General features: G+C 40.5%; 1 pseudogene; it reads right to left on the reverse strand.

Moving 5' to 3' along the window:
- Nucleotides 1-1,267: 1,267 nt before the first annotated feature.
- LOC147980542 (zinc finger BED domain-containing protein RICESLEEPER 2-like) lies at nt 1,268-3,853 on the reverse strand (annotated as a pseudogene).
- Nucleotides 3,854-25,315: the final 21,462 nt, after the last annotated feature.

Below are 25,315 nucleotides of genomic sequence, written 5' to 3' on the forward strand. Positions count from 1 at the left end.
GTTATTTTGAGAAGACATAATTGCTTGGTTAGTATGCTTGAAGTATTATTATTTTTTTGTCAATATTAAACTTTTCTCTTGAATCTTTCAGATGTGAACATTCATGCCACAATAAATAAAATTACATTGAAAATTATGTTAGGTAGCATTCCACATCAAAAAATCTGTTTTTATCATTTACCTACTCGAGGACGAGAAGGAATTAAGCTTGGCGATGCTTGATACGTCTCCAACGTATCTATAATTTTTTATTGTTCCATGCTATTATATTATCCATCTAGGATGCTTTATATGCATTTATATGGTATTTTATATGATTTTTGGGACTAACCTATTAACCTAGAGCCCAGTGCCAGTTTCTATTTTTTCCTTGTTTTTGAGTTTTACAGAAAAGGAATACCAAATGGAGTCCAATTGACGTGCCAATTTTTGATGATTTTTTATGGACCAAAAGAAGCCCCGGAGTAAAATAGTTGGGCGAGAAGAGTCCTGAGCTGTCCATGAGATAGGAGGGCGAGCCCAAGGGGTAGGGCGTAGCCCCGGGCGTTCGGTCTTTTTGGTTTGTTTGGTCCGGTCTTTTCGGTCTTTCAAAATTTCGGTCTCCCACAATTGAAGACCGATATAATTTCGGTCTTTTCGGTTATTCACTATTCGGTCTTTACTATCCGGTCTTCGGTCCTGACCAAACATACCAAATTAATTGCTAGAACCCAGATTTATGTTACTTCCAGTACCAATTGTATACAAACTACATAGAGTATAGAGGTACATGTGTGCACAAAGTTGTGTGTACGAAGATAACATATGTCTGTATACTGGCGCACGTGTACATAAGAAAATTTCAAACAAGTAACACTTGTATGCAATCTGGATGGAATACAGTACACCATATGAAAATCTTTAAATAGAAAATTAGCACTATATATAATCACCACTTCACCAGCAACAAGATTCACGCATGCATACTCATTTATATTTGACACCAGTAAGTAAGAAGATCAAGTAACATCAGTGGATCAGCCCATGGAGTCGACAAGCAGCAAACACCATCACCACTTAGTACTTGACAACATAGAACTTGACATGAAACAAATCAAGTTTAGTACATGCTTTCAATTCAGCAGCAAACAACAAACATTAAGGTCTCACACTCTCACTCTCAGTTCTCAATTCTCAAGTCACGAGTCACAAATCAAAATCAAAAGATGATAACTAAAACAGCATACATTCAACATGATTTTAGTTCAGTCATGAGTAGACGTGGATGTCACTTTGTTGGTCGACTAGCACACTTGTTTGACTTGGCCATGGAAGAGGCAACAACAACACCATTGAACTTGCGCTTTCCCTTCACCTTGTCACCAAATTCTTCAATCAACTCTACAACAAGTCAAGTATTCAATCAAACTTCATAATCTGCTAGCTATGGTGATATACTGATAGTGACAAATGCAATGTGCTTTTGTTGAGATCTACTAGCTAGGTCTAGTCAATGAAGAAGTTTGTCAAGTCATGCATATAAAGTTCTCCATACATTGGTTTGGTACTGATGCATGTCATGCATATTAATATCTCTACAATAAAAAACAAATGTATTGACAAGTTGGCTGATTGTTTTACCTTTTTCTAGCACTTCTAATTCTTCCAAGTTCTCCTTGATGTCGACCGGATCTGTTGACCTTCTCAGCCAATCTTGTGTACAAACTAAAGCTTGCACCATAAACGGAGTTAGAGATGTCCTAAAGTCATCAAGTATGTGTCCACTTGTGCTAAAGGCAGACTCGGAAGCCACAGTTGTAATGGGGATAGCAAGAATATCACGAGCCATATTTTCCAAGATTGGAAACCTAGATGAATTCTCTTTCCACCATCCTAGGATGTCAATTTTTTTGTCAGGGTTTTCAGAGTCTTCGGCAAGGTATTTTTCAAGCACTACTTGCACTTCCTCCACTATTATTTTGCCTCAACCTACTTGCAATTAGTTCCTTCATCATACTTGCTCCTCCTCCTATTGTTACTTGGCTAATGGTTGGTGTTGTTGGTTCTGGTGTAGTCAATCTTACTCGGTATTCTTCAAACAACTCGCGAACACATTTGTTGACAGCATACCACACCTTCTCTCCAGACTCAACACCAAACATTTCCAAAGTAGTGAGCCTAGTGAAATCAGAAAGCTTATACCTTGGATCAAGAGCTGCAGCAATAAAAATGAGCAAGTTGAGATTTTCCTTCTCCTTCTCCTCCTTCTCCTTCTTCTTCCCTTTCCCTCTTTCATTTACAATAGGACCCTTCTCCTTCACCTTTTCATTCTCATGCCAAGACCCCCAGTATTTGTCAAACTTTTATTTCATCCTCTCTGCCATAGCTTTTTGCAAAGGATCTGTACTGCTCATCCAATTTTGAAACAATATGTGTATATTGCCAACCTCGAAAAGAAAGTTGTTGGAAGTGACATGAAGTGAGGATGACACGCGAACAGTAAGATCATAAAAATGACCAAGAAAGGTAGCCATTTTCCTAGCATTTTCCCAATCCATCTCATCTGGATACCCAAATCCTCCTTTTTCTTCAGACAAGTCCAACGCATACAATGGGTCATCCTCATAGTACCTTGTAAACACCTTCGTGTAGGTGATTGCAGCCTTCAACATTACGTAAGTTGAGTTCCACCGAGTGCATACATCTAGGTTCAAGAATGCCTTGCTCTTAACTTTTTCTTCCAATGCTAGCTCTTTGAATTTTACCAACCGAGAAGTCCCATTCTTGATGTATCACACAGCAGCTCGGACACGTTTGATTGAAAGTTCAACTTCTTTTAGGCCATCTTGTACAATAAGGTTGACAATATGTGTCGCACATCTCATATGCAAAAACTTTCAAGCAGCTATGCTAGTTTTGGCCTCAACCATGCACTTTCTCAAGTGAACAATGCAGCCATCATTATTGCTTGCATTATCCACGGTGACTATCATAACTCTCTCTAGCCCCCATTCCATCAAACATCTCTGCAAGTTCTTCCCAAGATCCTTCCCTTTGTGGCCCTTCACCATAATGAAATTAATAATCTTCTTATGATACTTCCAACCTTCATCAATGAAGTGTGCATTCACTACCATATAGCCATCTTGCTGCTGAGAAGTCCAACAATCAGTGGTTACACACACAGTTCCACAATTCTCTTTGAAAAACTTTTTCAACTTGGATTTCTCATCTAGATATATTTTGACAGTGTCCCTGGTACAAGTTCTTCTTGACGGTGGACTAAAGCGGGGGCAAGCGACTGAAATGAACTTTCTAAATCCAGATTTCTCGCCAAATGCAAAAGGCAGTTCATCCTCTATGACCATCACAGCAAATGCCTTCCTAACTTTTTCTGCATCATATCTCCAAGTATTGATGCCATCTCCTAGATTTGCTTGCAAAGTGGTCTGGTTTGGATCCATTTTCTTATTCGGATTGCGCTTGCATGTACCAAAGTGCCTGCGCATTGTTGTTGTCCCATTGATTGATGTAGTAGCTTGAATTGGTCGGTCACAATACTTGCATTTTCCTTCCTTTACTAACCCCTTGTCATCAAAAACTTTGGTAAAATGCTCCCAGATTTGTGATCTTGACGCCATTTGCTTCCGTCCTTTTGGCTTGTCATCTTGAGCAGCTTCTGGATTGCACCTTCACCAACTTTTGCTTCGGCATCTTCATCTTCAATGATGCTACGTAAGAATGATTCGTCTCCTGCTTCTGTAGCCGCTGCTTCTGCATCTACCTCTGCATCTGCCTCTGCATCTACACTCATAAATGCATCATCTTTGTCCTTCAGTCCCTCATCATGTTCAGATTCCGGTATAGAAAGCATCTACAAAAAAACAGGTTACTCCTTACTGAACCATTTCTTCATCTAATGGTACACAAGAACATACAAACTAACAAAAAGATACTACTTATAGCCTAGTTAGTACATAAAGTAGCATGGCATGAATATGTCATGAATATATACAAGCCAAAAAAGGCAAGCCACTATATCTACCTTAATTTGAATATCACAGAACTTGAACAATATAATTGATTCAGATAAAAGAATAACAATCTAGACATCACATATGCACATAGAGAGATGAAGTATCTTGCTCACCTTCAGGATTCAGCTGCAAGGTACAACACTGGAAGAATAGCAGGCGGCGACTGACAACAACCTCGAAGAGGACGAGAGGTGGTGACGAACTTCAGCAGCCAGGAGATGGAGCACCGCCGGGGGATGTCCCCGTCACTGGCAGTGGAGCGACGAAAGAGGGTTGGGCTTGGCGGCGTGACGCAAGGGGCACGGTGGTCGCGGATGGTGGTCGGCTCGTCGTCACTGGTCAGGGCAGCAGCTCGGGGCGCCGGTCCTCGTCGCTCATCGGTCAGAGGCGTGAGGCGCTCCTCAGTCACGGATGATGGCTCACGGCATCGCGCCACAGCGAGGGACGGCGGCTAGGGTTCATGGTGGGAGAGAAAAGAGGAATTGGGCAAAGCGGGCGGCTAGGTTCTGTGAATCGATTGCATCGTGAGGTGAGGACGAGGTGTGTTTGTGTGTTATCTTGCTTGTGACCTTGGGCTGGCCAGATGGGTTGTAGCCTGTATGTACTACTCCTACGTATGGGCTTTTCTAAATTCAGCCTATACGGGCTATTCGGTCCACAACATCAGATGACCGATCAGACGGTAACTAGTTCTGTCATACAGTAGTGCAGACCATTTTTTATTCGGTCTTATTTAGTTCGGTCATTTCGGGTTCGGTCTCGGTCTTTTCGGGTTCGGACTTTGGTTTTTATGCCCGGGGTGAGTAGGGCGTGCTCTCCACCCTCGTGGACGACTTGGAGACCCCCCCTGATGTGAGGTCGACGCCAAAAATTCCTATAAATACAGAAACCTCCAGAAAATAACCTAGATCGGGAGTTCTGCCACCACAAGCCTCTGTAGCCACCGAAAAGTAATCTAGACCAGTTCCGGCACCCTGCCGGAGGGGGGGAATCCCTCTCCGGTGGCCATCTTCATCATCCCAGTGCTCTCCATGACAAGGAGGGAGTAGTTCACCCTCGGGGCTGAGGGTATGTACCAGTAGCTATGTGTTTGACCTCTCTCTCTCATGTTCTTGATTTGGCTCGATCTTGATGTATCGCGAGCTTTGCTATTATAGTTGGATCTTATGATGTTTCTCCCCCTCTACTCTCTTGTGATGGATTGAGTTTTCCCTTTGAAGTTATCTTATCGGATTGAGTCTTTAAGGATTTGAGAACACTTGATGTATGTCTTGCATGTGCTTACCTGTGGTGACAATGGGATATCACGTGATCCACTTGATGTATGTTTTGGTGATCAGCTTGCGAGTTCCGTGACCTCGTGAACTTATGCATAGGGGTTGGTACACGTTTTCATCTTGACTCTCCGGTAGAAACTTTGGGGCACTCTTTGAAGTTCTTTGTGTTTGTTGAATAGATGAATCTGAGATTGTGTGATGCATATCGTATAATCATACCCACGGATACTTGAGGTGACATTGGAGTATCTAGGTGACATTAGGTTTTGATTGATTTGTGTCTTAAGGTGTTATTCTAGTACGAACTCTAGGATAGATTGAATGTAAAGAATAGCTTCGTGTTATTTTACTACGGACTCTTGAATAGATCGATCAGAAATAATAACTTTGAGGTGGTTTCATACCCTACCATAATCTCTTCGTTTGTTCTCCGCTATTAGTGACTTTGGAGTGACTCTTTGTTGCATGTTGAGGGATTGTTATATGATCCAATTATGTTATTATTGTTGAGAGAACTTGCACTAGTGAAAGTATGAACCCTAGGCCTTGTTTCAACGCATTGCAATACCGTTCGTGCTCACTTTTATCATTAGTTACCTTGCTGTTTTTATATTTTCATATTACAAAAACCTATATCTACCATCCATATTGCACTTGTATCAACATCTATTCGCCGAACTAGTGCACCTATACAATTTACCATTGTATTGGGTGTGTTGGGGACACAAGAGACTCTTTGTTATTTGGTTGCAGGGTTGCTTGAGAGAGACCATCTTCATCCTACGCCTCCCACAGATTGATAAACCTTAGGTCATCCACTTGAGGGAAATTTGCTACTGTCCTACAAACCTCTGCAGTTGGAGGCCCAACAACGTCTACAAGAAGAAGGTTGTGTAGTAGACATCATAGGCCACCCTTTTAATTTGGCAGAGTGATATCGGTTTGATCTTTCATATGGTTTCTAGCTTGCATTGCTTCTAACTAGTTCAAACACCTTGTGCTTAGTTTACACTTTATACATCATACATGTCAATATGTCATGCCGTCCTGTTTTTCATACATATTCCATCCTCCTATCATGCGGCTGCCTTACATGAAAGTAGTGTTCATCAGTATCATGCATCAATGAGTTCTGAAGAGCAAATTTTATTCCTCTTTCTTGTGGGTTTGACTTGACAAGGCAAAATCAAAAAGAGGAAGGAAAAAGAGTAAGGAAGGCGATGATGGTGGTCCTCAGCAGCAACGTAAACGGAGCATCCCCACAGATTCTCCTTGTACTGCTAGTGCATTACAAGTTCCAAGTCTCTTCTCCCCTACTCCACCATCCAAGGTGCTTGCTCTAACTTGGCAGTGTGATATCTGGTTGCATGTTGCATATGGTGTCTAGAATGTATTGCTCCTAATTAGTGTAAACCGCATCTTCTTAGCTTACATATGATACGTGTGAATATGACACGCTTTCCTGTTTTTGCTACATACTATATCTGTCTATCACACCATGTTCTTACATGAAACTACTCTTCTTGTGTATCCTGCATCAGTCACATATGATGGGACACCTTTAAGTTGGCAATGTGATATTGGTTTGCATCTTGAATATGTTTTATAGCATGTAGTGCTCCTAGTTTTATGAACACCACCTATGACGAGACAGTTTTAACTTGGCAGAGTGATATTGATTGCACCTTTCATATGGTGTCTAGCTTGTAGTGCTTCTAATTTGTTGAAGTGCCTTCTTTTTAGTTATCACATCATAGGTGTGAATATGTCAAGCCGTCTAGTTTTTCGTACATATTCCATCCTCGTATCATGACTTTGCCTTTCATCAGAGTAGTGTTCGTCAGTATCATGCATGAATGAGTTCTGAAGAGCGAATTTTATTCCATTTCTTGTCGGTTTGACCTCACAATGCAAAATCAATAAAGCGGAAGTAATTTGGTAAGGCATTGGATCATGGTGGTCCTTCCGAGAAACTGAAACGAAGGGTCTCTACAGATTCTACTCCGCCATCCTCCCAACAAGATTCACAAGACAACGCAAGGCTAGACAGTCAACGTAGCTGTGTAGATGATGAGCACATCTCCCCTACTCCACCATCACAGGTGCTTGCTCTAACTTGGCACTATTATATGTGGTTGCATGTTGCATATGATGTCTAGCTTGTATTGCTTCTAACTTTGTTGAATTGCATCTGCTTACTTTACACATAATGCATGTGAATATGACACGTGTTCCTGTTTCTAGAACATATTATATCTGATCACACCATGTTCTTACATCAGACTATTGTTCTTGCATATCCCACATCAGTCACTTATGATAAGGCACCTTTAAGTCGCCACTGTGATATTGGTTGTGTCTTGCATATGATTTCTAGCATGTACTGCTTCTAATTTGTTGAAAAGCCAGACAGTTTGAACTTGGCAGAGTGATATTGGTTGCACCTTTCATATGGTGTCTAGCTTGCAGTGCTTCTAATTTGTTGAAATGCCTTCTACTTAGTTACCACATCATAGGTGTGAATATGTAACGCCGTCCTGTTTTTTATACATATTCCATCCTCGTATCATGTGTTTTCCTTTCATCCGAGTAGTGTTCGTTAGTATCATGCATGAATGTGTTCTGAAGAGCGAATTTTATTCCTTTTTCTTATCGGTTTGACTTCAGGATGCAAAATCAATACATCTGAAGGAAATTAGTCCGACAGTGGATGATGGTGGTCCTTCGGAGCAACTCAAACAAAGGGTCTCTATAGATTCTACTCCACCATCCTACCAACAAGATTCGCAAGACAACACAAGGCTGGACAGTCAACGTAGTTGTGTAGATGATGAGCACATCTCCCCTCCTCCACCATCACAGGTGCTTGCTCTAACTTGGCACTATTATATGTGGTTGCATGTTGCGTATGATGTCTAGCTTGTATTGCTTCTAACTTTGTTGAATTGCATCTGCTTACTTCACACATAATGCCTGTGAATATGACAATTGTTCCTGTTTCTAGAACATACGTGTAGATGATGAGCACATCTCCCCTACTCCACCATCACAGGTGCTTGATCTAACTTGGAACTGTTATATGTGGTTGCGTGTTCCGTATGATGTCTAGTTTGTATTGCTTCTGATTTTGTTGAATTGCATCTGCGTAGCTTACAACTTATACCTGCAACGATCACTTACCCATAAGACACATTTAACTTGGGAGTGTGATGTAGGTTGCATCTTGCATTGTCTTCTAGCTTGTACTGCTTCTAATTTCTTGAAATGACACTTACGACGAGATACTTTTTACCTGATAGAGTGATATTGGTTGCATGTTCATATGGTGCCTAGCTTTCATTTCTTCTAATTTTGTTGAAATGCCTTCTTCTTACTGTTTTTCATACATATTCCATCCTCCTATCGTACGTCTGAATATGCAATGCTGTCTTTTTTATATATTCCATCCTCCTATCCTGTGCTTGCCTTACATCAAAGTAGTGTTCGTATGTATCATGCATCAACCAGTTATGCAGAGCTAATTTTATTCATCTTCTTTTGGTTTTGACTTCATAAGGCAATATCAAAAAATAGGAAGGAAAAGAGTAAGTTAGGGGACGTTGGTGGTCCTCCGGACCGATGCAAACAGAGACTCTCTAGATTTGCCACTGCTACTGCTAATGAAGTTGAAGTCCCAAGTCTACATGATGAGTTCATCTCCCGTACTCCACCATCGCAGGTGCTTGCTCTAAGTTGACAGTGTGATAATTGGTTTCATGTTGCATATGTTGTCTAGCCTGTATTTCTTCTATTTTGATTAAATTGCACCTGCTGAGTTTATACGTTATACATGTGCATATGACATGCCTTTCTGTGTCTAGAATACACTGCATCTATCAATCATACCATGTTCTTACATCAAAGTACTGCTGTTGTGTATCATGCATCAGTCACTCATGATTGGACGCTTTTAATGTGGCAGTTTGATAGTGGTTGCATCCTGCCTTGATTTCTACGTTGTATTGCTTCTAATTTGTCGAAATGCCACTTATGACAAGACACTTTTAACTAGGTAGAGTGATATTGGTTGCATCGTTCATATGGTGTCTAGCTTGCATTACTTCTATTTTCTTGAAAATCCTTCTGCTTAGTTTACACATCGTAGCTGTGAATATGTCATGTCATCCTGTTTTTCTTACATATTCCATCCTCATACGGTTGTCTTACATCAAAGTATTGCTTGTCTGTATCATGCATCAATGAGTTCTGAAGAGCGATTTTATTCTTTTGTGTTGTGGGTACGGCTTGACATGGCAAAGTCAAAAAATAGCAAGGAAAAGAATATAGTAGGGAATGGTGTTACTCATCGGGTGAAACCGAAAAGGATCTGCCCTCGAGATTCTGCTGGTACTTATAGTGTAGTAGAAGGTCCAAGTCCACCGGCTAAATATACAAACACAGTATCACCTGCTCCACCAGCTGCAGCATTCGCTTCAACTGTACCAGCATCTCAACGAGTTACTCGTTCGTTTGCTCCGGAACTGGTTAGTTCCCAAGCTGCCTTCACACCTAACACTACTTCCGAAGCACCATCAGATGAACCTCATGAGCATCAACACCGAGACGGTACCTGACCGAGTCAAGTTGCAGTTGCATGCTCCTTTATATGTACTCTCACAGTTTGATGTGCACTAACACTTTCCATATTCGTTGTTGAACTATCACCACGACGCAAGGGGAAACAGACATCAGGGATAATGCTTGATAGATTAACAAAATCTAATGGAGGAAGAATGGAGATCCATTTTGAGGTTGGTTTAAAAAGGCCAGGTGATGCTACAGAGTCAGCCAAGTTAGTATCAGAGGCAGCCATTGTTGTTAGGTGTCATGCACGTATCCTCCCAACGTGGATCCAGTACAGGAATGAGAAAGACAATACCCAGTTTAACACCTTCCTTGACCATTTATCCATAAGTAATGTTTTTCATCGCAATTTTTAATATTGTCTTGCTCTGTGCCATACTTTCTAGCTTCCTCCTAATAAGACTCACATTCTTTTTTCAACAAATGAGGTTCAAGTTGGATCCGAAAGATGATGCAACTAAACAAGCATGCACTCATGTTTTTCAGTCTGCTCTACGACAGTATCAGTACCACCTTAGAAAATCTCACTTTGAAGGCAAGGCTAACAATGAAATCGCCCAAACATCTCCAGTGGAATATATTACGGGTGAAGACTGGACAACCCTTGTTAAACACTGGTCTGATCCAAAGTATCAAGTAGGGTATATGTGTTTGATCAGACCACATATTGAACTTGTATTTATGTATGTGCCTTACAAGTGTATCTTCTTCTAGGCTAACTGTTTGAAGAACAAGACCAACCGTTCTAAAGTGAAATTCCAACAGATAACATGATCTCGTAGCTATATTGCACACTGCGAGGCTCTTGTAAATAGCTGCTAGTTCCTTCTTTTTTCTGTGCCATATTATCGTATCTATATTGACTTGTTCAAATACAGAGGAAAACCCATGTGGACCAAAAAGAACCTGAACCAAACATAGTGCAAATCTTCAAGGATTGCCACACCAGCAAGATGAGGGCATGAGCACACCAGTTCAAGCGGATGTTGTAAGTCCTTACTCCTCCTGCCTTTGAACTGATTGGTAATGTGATGTGTTCATTTAACTGCTTGGTTTGCAGCCAATGTCAGTTACTCTGTTCACTTTTATACACAGTTGTCTTAACGTATCATTTCACCTTACATGGTTTAAAAGAGATGAAGGGTATTCTTTTGGTCTTGATGTGTAATCTAGTTATGATGTTCACGTGCACACACAATGATACAATAACATGTTTGTTTTATATCTGTTTGCCCATGATATGAATGATGTCATACTATGTTCATCCTACTTTAAACCATGTCTTTTTATCCTTAGATGTCAACAAATGTGAGGAAATAGACAATACATTAGGCATGCTACATGGACATATGTTCTGAAAGTTATTTTATTATGTAGTTGGCACTACAATACATGCTAATGTATTACAGTAGTTCACCAAAATAAGTTATGTATAAACGTGAAACCTACTTTCTTTGTTTTTGTCTCATTAGTAACTTATCTGGTACACTAATCTACAAGTTTAAACTTTCAGCAAGCTATGGAACAAATGATAGAACAGCCACAACCACCTGAAGGTGATGAGGCTACCACATGCATAATGTCACCTCTTGCTGCGGTGCATCAGTATCTCTCCACTAACAGTGCAAAAAGCACCTTCCTGCGCAATTCTGGGTTGGTTGTCAAGGTAACCTCGTCCAAATAGCCTACTAAACAAAATCTTCGGACTAGACAGAGTGATATATCTGTGCTCCAGACAGAAGTCCAATCCCTAATGGACGTTGTTTCAGAAACAAGAATAGTGGTTGACAAATGTCGTGAAGATATGAATGGTTTTCAAACTAGACTATCAGACATTTGCTTCGTTGTTCAAGAGAAATGGTGGGAAAGGGGGAAGATCATGTTGCTCCGTCAGATTCTACAGCCTGAAACATTAGCACTCAGGTCAAATGATCTATGCTTCTATACATCTGATGGTGCTTTTATCTGCAAGGACTATAAAATTTATGCCAACAGGCCTTTTGTTGTATGGTTGGAATTTATTTTGTTGTGATACAACATTTATGATGCTGCCAAAGGCTCCTATAATTACGACGCTATTTTTGTATAGTGTAGGTTTATCTTAGTAATTTATTCGGCCGAAAGCTTCGTAGGAGCCCAACATGCCAACATTCGTCGGGCCGAAATTTGCATGTAGACACTAAAAATATCTGGGCCTAAATCAGCATAAGCTTTCATATTTTTCTGGTAGGCCTGTGCCCACAGTGGGCCCTTTAACAGGCCTAAACATAATTTGGGCCCTCGATAATAATAGGCCGTTTACAAGTGTAAATATCTCGAGCCCATAAAAAACATGGGCCTTTAATAGGCCGAAAGTAAGATTGGGCCCTGATTGTGCCAAATAACCCACTGGTCTTAGCAGGCCGAAATGGTGGCCCATTTACAATGCGGATCGTCCACGGGCCGAAATTCAGACGGACCGTAAATGCGCCGACCTACTACACGGGCCTTTAACAGTCCGGAAGTTAGGTTGGGCTTGATTAGTGTCATTTTATAAGGGTCGTTAGTAGGCCTGATGTGACATTGGGCCACAAATGGCCCATGGATTTCGTCCGACGTTAACAGGCCGGAAGTCACAACAGGTTGAAAGTGGTCCAAATCTATAGTGGGCCTCTAACAGGCCGAATGATAAACATGGACGAATATGACCCATATCCTTCACGGTCATTTATGGGTTGAAAGTTTCAATGGCCTATAAATGGTCCCAAATGAAGCAGGACCTTTAACAGGCCAGAAACACACCGGTCCGTAATTCAGCCCAAATACTTAGTGTACTGTTAACGGGCCAGAAGTGACCATGGGTCGCGGTGATGACGACGGGCCAATTTAACACTAGCCGTATGATACGTCCATTCTGCATCATGCTTTTATATCTATATTTATCGCATTATGGACTGTTATTTCACTTTATGTCACAATACTTATGTCTATTCTCTCTTATTTTACAAGGTTTACATAAGGAGGGAGAATGCCGGCAGCTGGAATTCTGGACTGGAAAAGGAGCAAATATTAGAGACCTATTCTGCGCAACTCCAAAAGTCCTGAAACTCCACGGAATGTCTTAAAAGAAATAAAGAAAAATCCATGCCAAAGATGAAGGCCAGGGGCCCAACACCCTGCTCACGAGGGTGGGGGCGCCCCCCCTAGGGCGCGCCCCCTACCTCGTGGGCCCCTGGTGGCTCTCCGATGCCCATCTTCTCCTATAAGAGATCTTTCGATGAGAAAAATACCAGGGAACTTTTCGAGACGAGACTCCGCCGCCACGAGGCGGAACCTTGGCGGATCCAATCTAGAGCTCCGGCAGAGCTGTTCTGCCGGGGATACTTCCCTCCCGGAGGGGGAAATCATCACCATCGTCATCACCAACGCTCCTCTCATCAGGAGAGGGAAATCTCCATCAACATCTTCACCAGCACCATCTCATCTCCAAACCCTAGTTCATCTCTTGTATCCAATTCTTGTCTCAAAGTCCGGGATTGGTGCTAGTAGGTTGCTAGTAGTGTTGATTACTCCTTGTAGTTGATGCTAGTTGGTTTAATTGGTGGAAGATCATATGTTCAGATCCTATATGCATATTATTACCCCTCTGATTATGAACATGAATATGCTTTGTGAGTAATTATGTTCGTTCCTGAGGAAAAGGGAGAAGTCTTGCTATGAGTAGTCATGTGAATTTGGTATTCGTTTGATATTTTGATAAGATGTATGTTGTCTAGCCTCTAGTGGTGTTATGTGAACGTCGACTACATAACACTTCACCATTATTTGGGCCTAGAGGAAGGCATTGGGAAGTAATAAGTAGATGATGGGTTGCTAGAGTGACAGAAGCTTAAACCCTAGTTTATGCATTGCTTCGTAAGGGGCTGATTTGGATCCACATGTTTCATGCTATGGTTAGGTTTACCTTAATACTTTTGTTGTAGTTGCGGATGCTTGCAATAGAGGTTAATCATAAGTGGGATGCTTGTTCAATTAAGAACAGCACCCAAGAACCGGTCCACCCACATATCAAATTGTCAAAGTATCGAACGCAAATCATATGAACGTGATGAAAACTAGCTTGACGATATTCCCATGTGTCCTCGGGAGCGCTTTTCCTACTATAAGAGTTTGTTCCGGCTTGTCCTTTGCTACAAAAGGATTGGGCCACCTTGCTGCACTTTATTTTATTTTGTTACTTGTTGCTCGTTACAATTTATCCTATCACAAAACTATCTATTACCACTTATTTCAGTACTTGCAGAGATTACCTTGCTGAAAACCGCTTATCATTTCCTTCTGCTCCTCGTTGGGTTCGACACTCTTACTTATCGAAAGGACTACGATAGATCCCCTATACTTGTGGGTCATCAAGACTCTTTTCTGGCACCGTTGCCGGGGAGTGCAGCGCCTTTGGTAGGTGGAATTTGGTAAGGAAAAATTTATATAGTGTGCTGAAATTTACTGTCACTTGTTACTATGGAAAGTAATTCTCTAAGGGGCTTGTTCGGGGTATCTTCACCCCGTCCAATAGAGCAAAGAGTTGCTCCTCAACCTACTAAACCTATTGAAAATGGAACTCCTTTTGAATTTCCTTCGGGTATGATGGAAAGACTGCTAGCTGACCCTTTTACAGGAGATGGAACAAAGCATCCTGATGAGCACTTAATATATGTGGATGAAGTTTGTGGATTATTTAAGCTTGCAGGTATACCCAATGATGTTGCTAAGAAGAAGGTCTTCCCTTTATCTTTGAAGGGAGATGCATTGGTATGGTATAGGCAATGTGATTATATGAGATCATGGGACTATAAAAGATTGAAGTTGGAATTTCATCAAAAGTATTACCCTATGCATCTTGTTCATCGTGATCGCAATTATATATATAATTTCTGGCCTCGCGAAGGAGAAAGCATCGCTCAATCTTGGAGGAGTCTTAAATCAATGTTATATTCATGCCCCAATCATGAGCTCCAGAGAGAAATAATTATGCAAAGTTTTTATGCCCGGCTTTCTGAAAACAATCGCAACATGCTCGATGCTTCTTGTGCTGGCTCTTTTATGATGAAGACTATTGAATTCAGATGGAATTTATTGGATAGAATTAAACGCAACTCTGAAGATTGGGACCTCGACGAAGGTAAGGAGTCAGGTATGACACCTAAGTTTGATTGTGTTAAATCTTTTATGGACACCGATATTTTCCGTAAGTTTAGCACTAAATATGGACTTGACTCTGAGATAGTAGCTTATTTCTGTGAATCTTTTGCTACTTATGTTGATCTCCCTAAGGAGAAGTGGTTTAAATATCATCCCCCCATAGAAGTAAAAGTAGCTGCACCTATTAAAGTTGAAGAAAAGACTGTCAATTATAATGATCCTATTGTTCCTACTTCTTCTGTTGAGAAACCACCTTTCCCTGTTAGAATAAAGGATCATGCTAAAGCTTCAATTGGTGTTCGTAAAAGCAATATTAAAACTTGTACACCTCCTGAGCAAGTTAAAGTAGAACCTAATATTGCTATTGTTAAAGATCTTTTGTCTGATAATATTGATGGGCATGTTATTCGGTTCGAAGGTGAAACTGCTAGAATTGCTAAACCTTGTGATAAAGATAAACATAGACATGTGATAGGCGTGCCTGTTATTTCTGTTAAAATAGGAGATCATTGTTATCATGGCTTATGTGATATGGGTGCTAGTGCTAGTGTAATACCTATTGACTTATATGAAGAAATTAAGAATGAAATTGCACCTGCTGAGTTAGAAGATATTGATGTCACAATTAAACTTGCCAATAGAGATACTATTTCAGCAATGGGAATTGTTAGAGATGTTGAAGTCTTGTGTGGGAAAACTAAATATCCTGCTGATTTTCTTGTTCTTGGTTCCCCACAAGATAGCTTTTGTCCCATTATATTTGGTAGACCCTTCTTAAATACTGTCAACGCTACCATAGATTGCACAAAGAATGTTGTTACTGTTGGCTTGGATGATATGGTTCATGAGTTTAATTTCTCTAAATTTAGTAAACAACGTCGTGAGGAAGAATTACCTAGTAAGGATGAAATTATTGGCCTTGCTTCTATTGTCGTACCTCCTAGTGATCCTTTAGAACACTATTTGCTAGACCATGAAAATGATATGTTCATGAATGAAAGAAGGGAAATAGATGAAGTATTGTTTAAACATGAACCTATTCTGAAACACAATTTGCCTGTTGAAATTTTAGGGGATCCTCCTCCACCCAAGGGTGATCCCGTGTTTGAGCTTAAACCTTTGACTGATAATCTTAAATATGCTTATCTTGATGAAAAGAAGATATATCATGTTATTATTAGTGCTAACCTTTCAGAGCATGAAGAAGAAAGATTATTGAAAACTCTGAAGAAGCATCGTGCTACTATTGGATATACTCTTGATGATCTTAAGGGCATTAGTCCCACTTTATGTCAACATAAAATAAATTTGGAAGCAGATGCCAAACCAGTTCGTGATCCTCAACGACGTCTGAATCCTAAAATGAAAGAGGTGGTAAGAAAAGAAATACTCAAGCTTTTGGAGGCAGGTATAATTTATCCCGTTGCTGATAGTGAGTGGGTAAGTCCTGTCCATTGTGTCCCTAAAAAGGGAGGTATTATTGTTGTTCCTAATGATAAAGATGAATTGATTCCACAAAGAATTATCACAGGTTATAGGATGGTAATTGATTTCCTCAAATTAAATAAAGCTACTAAGAAAGATCATTACCCCTTACCTTTTATTGATCAAATGCTAGAAAGATTATGCAAACACACACACTATTGCTTTCTAGATGGTTATTCTGGTTTCTCTCAAATACCTGTGTCGGCTAAAGATCAGTCAAAGACTACTTTTACATGCCCTTTTGGTACTTTTGCTTATAGACGTATGCCTTTTGGTTTATGTAATGCACCTGCTACCTTTCAAAGATGCATGATGGCTATATTCTCTGACTTTTGCGAAAAGATTTGTGAGGTTTTCATGGACGACTTTTCCGTCTATGGTTCCTATTTTGATGATTGCTTGAGCAATCTTGATCGAGTTTTGCAGAGATGTGAAGAAACTAATCTTGTCTTGAATTGGGAAAAGTGCCACTTTATGGTTAATGAAGGTATTGGCTTGGGGCACAAAGTTTCTGAAAGAGGTATTGAAGTTGATAAAGCCAAGGTTGATGCTATTGAAAAGATGCCATGTCCCAAGGACATCAAAGGTATAAGAAGTTTCCTTGGTCATGCCGGATTTTACAGGAGATTCATTAAGGACTTCTCAAAAATTTCTCGGCCTCTCACTAATTTATTGCAAAAAGATATACCATTTGTCTTTGATGATGATTGTGTAGAAGCATTTGAATTACTTAAGAAAGCATTAGTCTCTGCATCTATTGTTCAGCCACCTGATTGGAATTTACCCTTTGAAATTATGTGTGATGCTAGTGATTATGCTGTAGGTGTTGTTCTAGGGCAAAGAGTTGATAAGAAATTAAATGTTATTCATTATGCTAGTAAGACTCTAGACAATGCTCAAAGAAATTATGCTACTACTGAAAAAGAGCTTTTAGCAGTTGTATTTGCTTGTGATAAGTTCGAATCTTATATTGTTGATTCTAAATTAACTATTCATACTGATCATGCTGCTATTAAATATCTTATGGAAAAGAAAGATGCTAAACCTAGACTTGTTAGATGGGTTCTCTTGCTACAAGAATTTGATTTGAATATTGTTGATAGAAAGGGAGCTGAGAACCCCGTTGCAGACAACTTATCTAGGTTAGAAAATATTCTTGATGACCCACTACCTATTAATGATGACTTTCTTGATGAACAATTAAATGTTATAAGTACTTCTCGTAGTACTCCATGGTATGCTGATTATGCTAATTATATTGTTGCTAAGTTTATACCACCTAGCTTCACATACCAGCAAAAGAAAAAGTTTTTCTATGATTTAAGACATTACTTTTGGGATGACCCACATCTTTATAAGGAAGGATTAGATGGTGTTATTAGACGTTGTGTACCTGAGCATGAACAAGAACAGATCCTACGCAAGTGTCATTCCGAGTCTTATGGAGGACACCACGCTGGAGATAGAACTGCACATAAGGTATTGCAATCTGGTTTTTATTGGCCTACTCTCTTCAAGGATGCCCGTAAGTTTGTCTTGTCTTGTGATGAATGTCAAAGAATTGGTAATATTAGTAGACGTCAAGAAATGCCTATGAATTATTCACTTGTTATTGAACTATTTGATGTTTGGGGCTTTGATTATATGGGACCTTTTCCTGCCTCCAATGGATACACACATGTTTTAGTTGATGTTGATTACGTTACTAAGTGGGTAGAAGCTATTCCAACTAGTAGTGCTGATCGTAACACCTCTATTAAAATGCTTAAAGAAGTTATTTTCCCGAGGTTTGGAGTCCTTAGATATTTAATGACTGATGGTGGTTCACACTTTATTCATGGTGCCTTCCGTAAAATGCTTGCTAAGTATGATGTTAATCATAGAATTGCATCTCCTTATCACCCACAGTCTAGTGGTCAAGTAGAGTTGAGCAATAGAGAGCTCAAATTAATTTTGCAAAAGACTGTTAATAGGTCTAGAAAGAATTGGTCCAAGAAACTTGATGATGCATTATGGGCTTATAGAACTGCATACAAAAATCCTATGGGTATGTCTCCGTATAAAATGGTTTATGGAAAAGCATGTCACTTACCTCTCGAACTAGAACATAAGGCATATTGGGCTATTAAAGAGCTCAACTATGATTTTAAACTTGCTGGTGAGAAGAGGTTATTTGATATTAGCTCACTTGATGAATGGAGAACCCAAGCTTATGAAAATGCCAAGTTGTTTAAAGAAAAAGTTAAAAGATGGCATGACAAAAGGATACAAAAGCGTGAGTTTAATGTAGGTGATTATGTATTGCTATAAAACTCTTGTTTAAGATTTTTTGCAGGAAAACTTCTCTCCAAATGGGGTGGCCCCTATGTTATCGAAGAGGTCTATCGTTCCGGTGCCATAAAAATCAACAACTTTGAAGGCACAAATCCGAAGGTGGTAAACGGTCAAAGAATTAAACATTATATCTCAGGTAATCCCATAAATGTTGAAACCAATATTATTGAAACCGTAACCCCGGAGGAATACATAAGGGACACTTTTCGGAACATTTCAGACTCCGAAAAAGAATAGGTATGTGGTACCATAAGTAAACCGACTCCAAAACAATTTTTAAGGCAATATTTCTTCGTTTTGGAATATTTAGAAAAATAGAAAAATAAGTAGCAGTCCGGGAAGGACACGAGGGCCCCACGAGGGTGGTGGGCGCGCCCCCCTACCTCGTGAGCACCTCGTGTGCCTTCCGGACTCCGTTTTCTTGCACGATACGTATTTTGGTCGGTAAAAATTCATTATATAACCTCCCGAATGTTTTGACTCCCGTATCACGCAAATATCCTCTATTTTCGTTTCGAGCTGTCCCTTTGCAGATTAAATCAACATGTCTTCCCAGGATTCGAAAGGAGAAAGCTATGTAGATGATTGCTTAGCAAATCCAAAGGTCTATGGAGATGTGGAACATGATGGATGGACCACGGAGGAAGAAGAGGACTATGAACCCAAGGGGGAGGAGGAGACGAGCTCAGATGAAGATGAAGCACCATTACCTCAACCTGGGGACATGCACGTGGAGTTCAAAAAGTCAAGTCTCCCTGATAGGGTAAAGAAACCCAAGTTCGAGTTTATCCCTTTTCGTCTCTTGCAGGAAAATAAGTAGGACCTATGCAAAAAGATATTAACCCTGGAGTGGGAGATTGATGATCTGAGGGATCAAAATGTCGTCCTCAAGCGCAAATTAAGGGAGAAGCCTAAGCCATCAACTAAGCCAACATCACCACCACCTTCTTCACCGACAAAGGAGATATAATCACATGGGTATGGGCACTCCCCTTGGCAACTTCCAAGCTTGGGGGAGGTGCCCCGGTATCGTATCACAATCACAACTCCTATCTTTACCGTTTTTCTTAGTTCGATCCTATTAGTAGTATCTTGATCTAGTAAAATAAAGTTTATGGCATGATCTAGTTTTGAGTTTTGCTTTATGATCCCTCTATGTAATCGAATCCATGAGCTATATATAATAAAGATTAGTGTTGAGTCAAGGGCTTGATTATTTTGCCATGATCTTGGGTGAATAAAAGAAAAGAGAAAAAGAATAAAAAGAAACAAAAATTTCATATTGATCTTATTGAGAGTAGTGACTTCACATAGAAAGAGTATGATGATTAAAAGTTGTTGGGAGTTGGCAGACATAGCTTTGGTCATTGTTGCAATTAATAGGAAGTAATGAGGAAAGAGAGGTTTTCACATATAGATATATTATCATTGACATCTTTTATGATTGGGAGCACTCATTAAAATATGACATGCTAAAGAGTTGATGTTGGACAAGGAAGACAACGTAATGAGTTATGTCTTTCTTATATCTGAGATAAAGTATGTTGTCATGGTTCCTCTAACTTGTTGAGCTTGCCTTTCCCCCTCATGCTAGCCAAATTCTCAGCACTAAGTAGAAATACTACTTGTGCTTCCAAATACCCTTAAACCAGTTTTGCCATGAGAGTCCACCATATCTACCTATGGATTGAGTAAGATCCTTAAAGTAAGTTGTCATCGGTGCAAAGCAATAAAAATTGCTCTAAATATGTATGATTGATTGGTGTAGGAGAAATAAGCTTTATACTATCTTGTGATGTGGAAGTAATAAAAGCGACGGACTGCATAATAAAGGTTCATATCACAAGTGGCAATATAAAGCGACGTTCTTTCGCATTGAGATTTTATATATCCAACCATAAAAGCACATGGCAACCTCTGCTTCCCTCTGCGAAGGGCCTATCCTTTATTATTATCTTTTACCTTATGCAAGAGTCATGGTGATCTTCACCTTTCCTTTTTCATTTTATCCTTTGGCAAGCTCAGCATGTTGGAAAGAACATGATATATATATATATATCTAATTGGATGTAGGGGAGCATGAACCATTATTGTTGACATTACCCTTGAGGTAAAAGGTTGTGGGGCAAAACTATAAGCCCCTATCTTTCTCTGTGTCCGATTAAAACTCTGTAACCACAAGTATTGCGTGAGTGTTAGCAATTATGGAGGACTAAATGATAGTTGAGTATGTGGACTTGCTTTTTAGCTCTGACATAGACTCTTTCCGATGTTATGATAAATTGCAATTGCTTCAATGACTGAGATTATAGTTTGTCGGAGCCCAATAAGGTTTATGATTTATACTTTTGCATTGTGAATAGATCATCACTTGAACATAAGTAATCATATGACATAATCTATATATGTTGCTGTTATGAGAATAATCATGATGCCTTCATGTCCGTATTTTATTTTTATCGACGCCTCTACCTCTAAACATGAGGACATATTTATTGTTATCGGCTTTTCGCTTGAGGACAAGCGAGGTCTAAGCTTGGGGGAGTTGATACGTCCATTCTGCATCATGCTTTTATATCTATATTTATCGCATTATGGACTGTTATTTCACTTTATGTAACAATACTTATGGCTATTCTCTCTTAGTTTACAAGGTTTACATAAGGAGGGAGAATGCCGGCAGCTGGAATTCTGGACTGGAAAAGGAGAAAATATTAGAGACCTATTCTGCACAACTCCAAAAGTCCTGAAACTCCACGGAATGTCTTAAAAGAAATAAAGAAAAATCCACGCCAAAGATGAAGGCCAGGGGGCCCACACCCTGCTCACGAGGGTGGGGGCGCCCCCCTACCTCGTGGGCCCCCTGGTGGCTCTCCGATGCCCATCTTCTCCTATATGAGATCTTTCGATGAGAAAAAAATACCAGGGAACTTTTTGGGACGAGACTCCGCCGCCACGAGGCGGAACCTTGGCGGATCCAATCTAGAGCTCCGGCAGAGCTGTTTTGCCGGGGATACTTCCCTCCTGGAGGGGGAAATCATCACCATCGTCATCACCAACGCTCCTCTCATCGGGAGAGGGCAATCTCCATCAACATCTTCACCAGCACCATCTCATCTCCAAACCCTAGTTCATCTCTTGTATCCAATTCTTGTCTCAAAGTCCGGGATTGGTGCTAGTAGGTTGCTAGTAGTGTTGATTACTCCTTGTAGTTGATGTTAGTTGGTTTAATTGGTGGAAGATCATATGTTCAGATCCTATATGCATATTATTACCCCTCTGATTATGAACATGAATATGCTTTGTGAGTAATTACGTTCGTTCCTGAGGACAAGGGAGAAGTCTTGCTATGAGTAGTCATGTGAATTTGTATTTGTTTGGTATTTTGATAAGATGTATGTTGTCTAGCCTCTAGTGGTGTTATGTGAACGTCGACTACATAACACTTCACCATTATTTGGGCCTAGAGGAAGGCATTGGGAAGTAATAAGTAGATGATGGGTTGCTAGAGTGACAGAAGCTTAAACCCTAGTTTATGCATTGCTTCGTAAGGGGATGATTTGGATCCACATGTTTCATGCTATGGTTAGGTTTACCTTAATACTTTTGTTTAGTTGTGGATGCTTGTAATAGAGGTTAATCATAAGTGGGATGCTTGTTCCAGTAAGAACATCACCCAAGCACCGGTCCACCCACATATCAAATTATCAAAGTATCGAACGCGAATCATATGAACGTGATGAAAACTAGCTTGACGATATTCCCATGTGTCCTCGGGAGCGCTTTTTCTATTATAAGAGTTTGTTCCGGCTTGTCCTTTGCTACAAAAGGATTGGGCCACCTTGCCGCACTTTATTTTCTTTTGTTACTTGTTGCTCGTTACAATTTATCCTATCACAAAACTATCTGTTACCACTTATTTCAGTACTTGCAGAGATTACCTTGCTGAAAACCGCTTATCATTTCCTTCTGCTCCTCGTTGGGTTCGACACTCTTACTTATCGAAAGGACTACGATAGATCCCCTATACTTGTGGGTCATCACCGTATGGGCCTTAACTAAGAATGTTGGGCCTTTAGCTGGGCCGACCCATTATGGTCTGCAAAATCTTATGGGCCTTTAGCTGGGCCAGCCCATTATGGTCCGCTAAATCTTGTGGGCCTTTAGTTGGGCCGGCCCATTTAATATTTATGGGCCACTTTTGGGCCGGTCCACGTGTCAACATATCATAGGTGCATCTCGCCCATTGGATGAGTGACACATGTGCCAACGCGGAGCTGACACATGGTTCCGCTAGCCAATGAGAATTTTACACGTGGAAAATCGGCATTGGTCGTGGGTGTTAGCGGGTTATCAGATCCAAAACCAGACCCGATAGCTTAACGGCGACCCGTTATGGTGGATGCCATGTGTCGGTCACCCTTGACGAAAGCACTTCTATGACAGGCGGTTTATCGTCATGGAAGTGGACACTTCCGTGATGATAATTTTGGTAATGTCATGGAACACTTCTACGATAGCACATGTATGACTATCTTGATTCTGTCATAAAATCGTCATGGATGTACATGCATGACAGAAAACGTGACCTACTGTGGAAAACACGTATCATCACGAAAGTGTATTTTGGGCCTTGAGGTAAAAGGTTGGGAGGCGAAACTATAAGCCCCTATCTTTCTCTGTGGCCGATTGAAACTTTAAATCCATAAGTATCGCGTGAGTGTTAGCAATTGTGAAAGACTATATGATAGTTGAGTATGTGGAATTTGCAAAATCAAAGCTCTTACATAGACCCTTCTTGAAAATAAGATGAATTGCAATTTTTAATGACTAGGAACATTGTTTGTTAGTTTTCAAGAAAGTTTATGGTCTATACTTTAATTTGTGGATAGCTTGTTACTTGATCATGAGAAGTTTTATGAGATGAGCTACTGCTTATGACAAAGAATAATGCTAGAAAAAGTGCTTAAAATTTTCATTAATCAAACTAGTGCACTTAATAGCATTCACACTGCATAAATTATTTCTTTTATCATTTAGCTACTCGAGGACGAGCAGGAATTAAGCTTGGGGATGCTGATACGTCTCCGACATATCTATTATTTATGAAGTATTCATGCCATGTTTACAACGATTCCATATGGTTTTGGTATGATTTGATTAGAACTAACCCGGACTGACGCTGTTTTCAGCAGAACTACCGTGGTGGTGTTTTTGTGCAGAAATAAAAGTCCTCGGAACGAGCTGAAAATTAACGGAGATTTTTTCTGGAAAATATGAAAAATACTGGAAGAAAAAGATACTGAAGAGGAGTCCGGGGGCGCCCCCTAGGGCGCGCCCCTCGACCTTGTGATCACCTCGTGGGGCCCCCTGGCGTGAAACGGACGCCAACTCCTCCTATAAATAAAAAACCCAGAACATAAGGGAGATCGGAAGTTCCACCGCCGCAATCCTCTGTAGCCACGAAAAACCAATCTAGGCCCTCTCTGGCACCCTGCCGGAGGGGGCCAACATCACCGGAGGCCATGGGGGAGGAAGCCGGAGGGGTCCCCAACGCCATGAAGGCCAAGGACCAGAGGGAGAATCTTTCCCCATCTAAGAGGGAGGCCATGGAGGAGGAAGCACAAAGGGGAGAACCGCTCCCCCTCTCTCTTGGTGGCGCCGGAGTGCCATCGGGGGAACCATCGCCGCGGTGATCGTCTTCATCAACATCACCATCCTCATCACTTTTACACGGTCCACTCTCCCGCACCCCGCTGTAATCCCCTACTTGAACATGGTGCTTTATGTCACATATTATGATCCAATGATGTGTTGCCATCCTATGATGTTCTGAGTAGATTTATTTTGTCCTATGGATTGATTGATGATCTAGATTGGTTTAAGTTGTATGTTTTATTTTGGTGATGTCCTATGGTGCCTTCCGTGTCGCGCACACATGAGGGATGCCCGTTGTAGGGTGTTGCAATACGTTCATGATTCGCTTATAGTGTGTTGCTAGAGTGACATAAGCTTAAACCCGAGTAAGGGGGTTGTTGCATATAGGATAAAGGGAACTTGATACTTTAATGCTATGGTTGGGTTTTACCTTAATGATCTTTAGTAGTTACGGATGCTTGCTAGAGTTCCAATCATAAGTGCATATGATCCAAGAAGAGAAAGTATGTTAGCTTATGCCTCTCCCTCATATGAAATTGCAATAATGATTACCGATCTTGTTAACAATTGCCTAGGATAATTCCGCACACCAATCCATCATTATTCCACACTCGCTATTTATAATATATAGTAATATATTCTAACTTTATGATATGTAACGCCCTCAATGCGGCTATATCTCCCACGTGTCGAAGCACGACTTAGAGGCATAACCGCATTGAAAGCAATGTCGCAAGTGAGGTA

Source organism: Triticum urartu, chromosome 3A, assembly GCF_056163025.1.
Source record: "Triticum urartu cultivar PI428250 chromosome 3A, HENAU_Tu73, whole genome shotgun sequence".
Classification (NCBI taxonomy): Eukaryota; Viridiplantae; Streptophyta; class Magnoliopsida; order Poales; family Poaceae; genus Triticum; species Triticum urartu.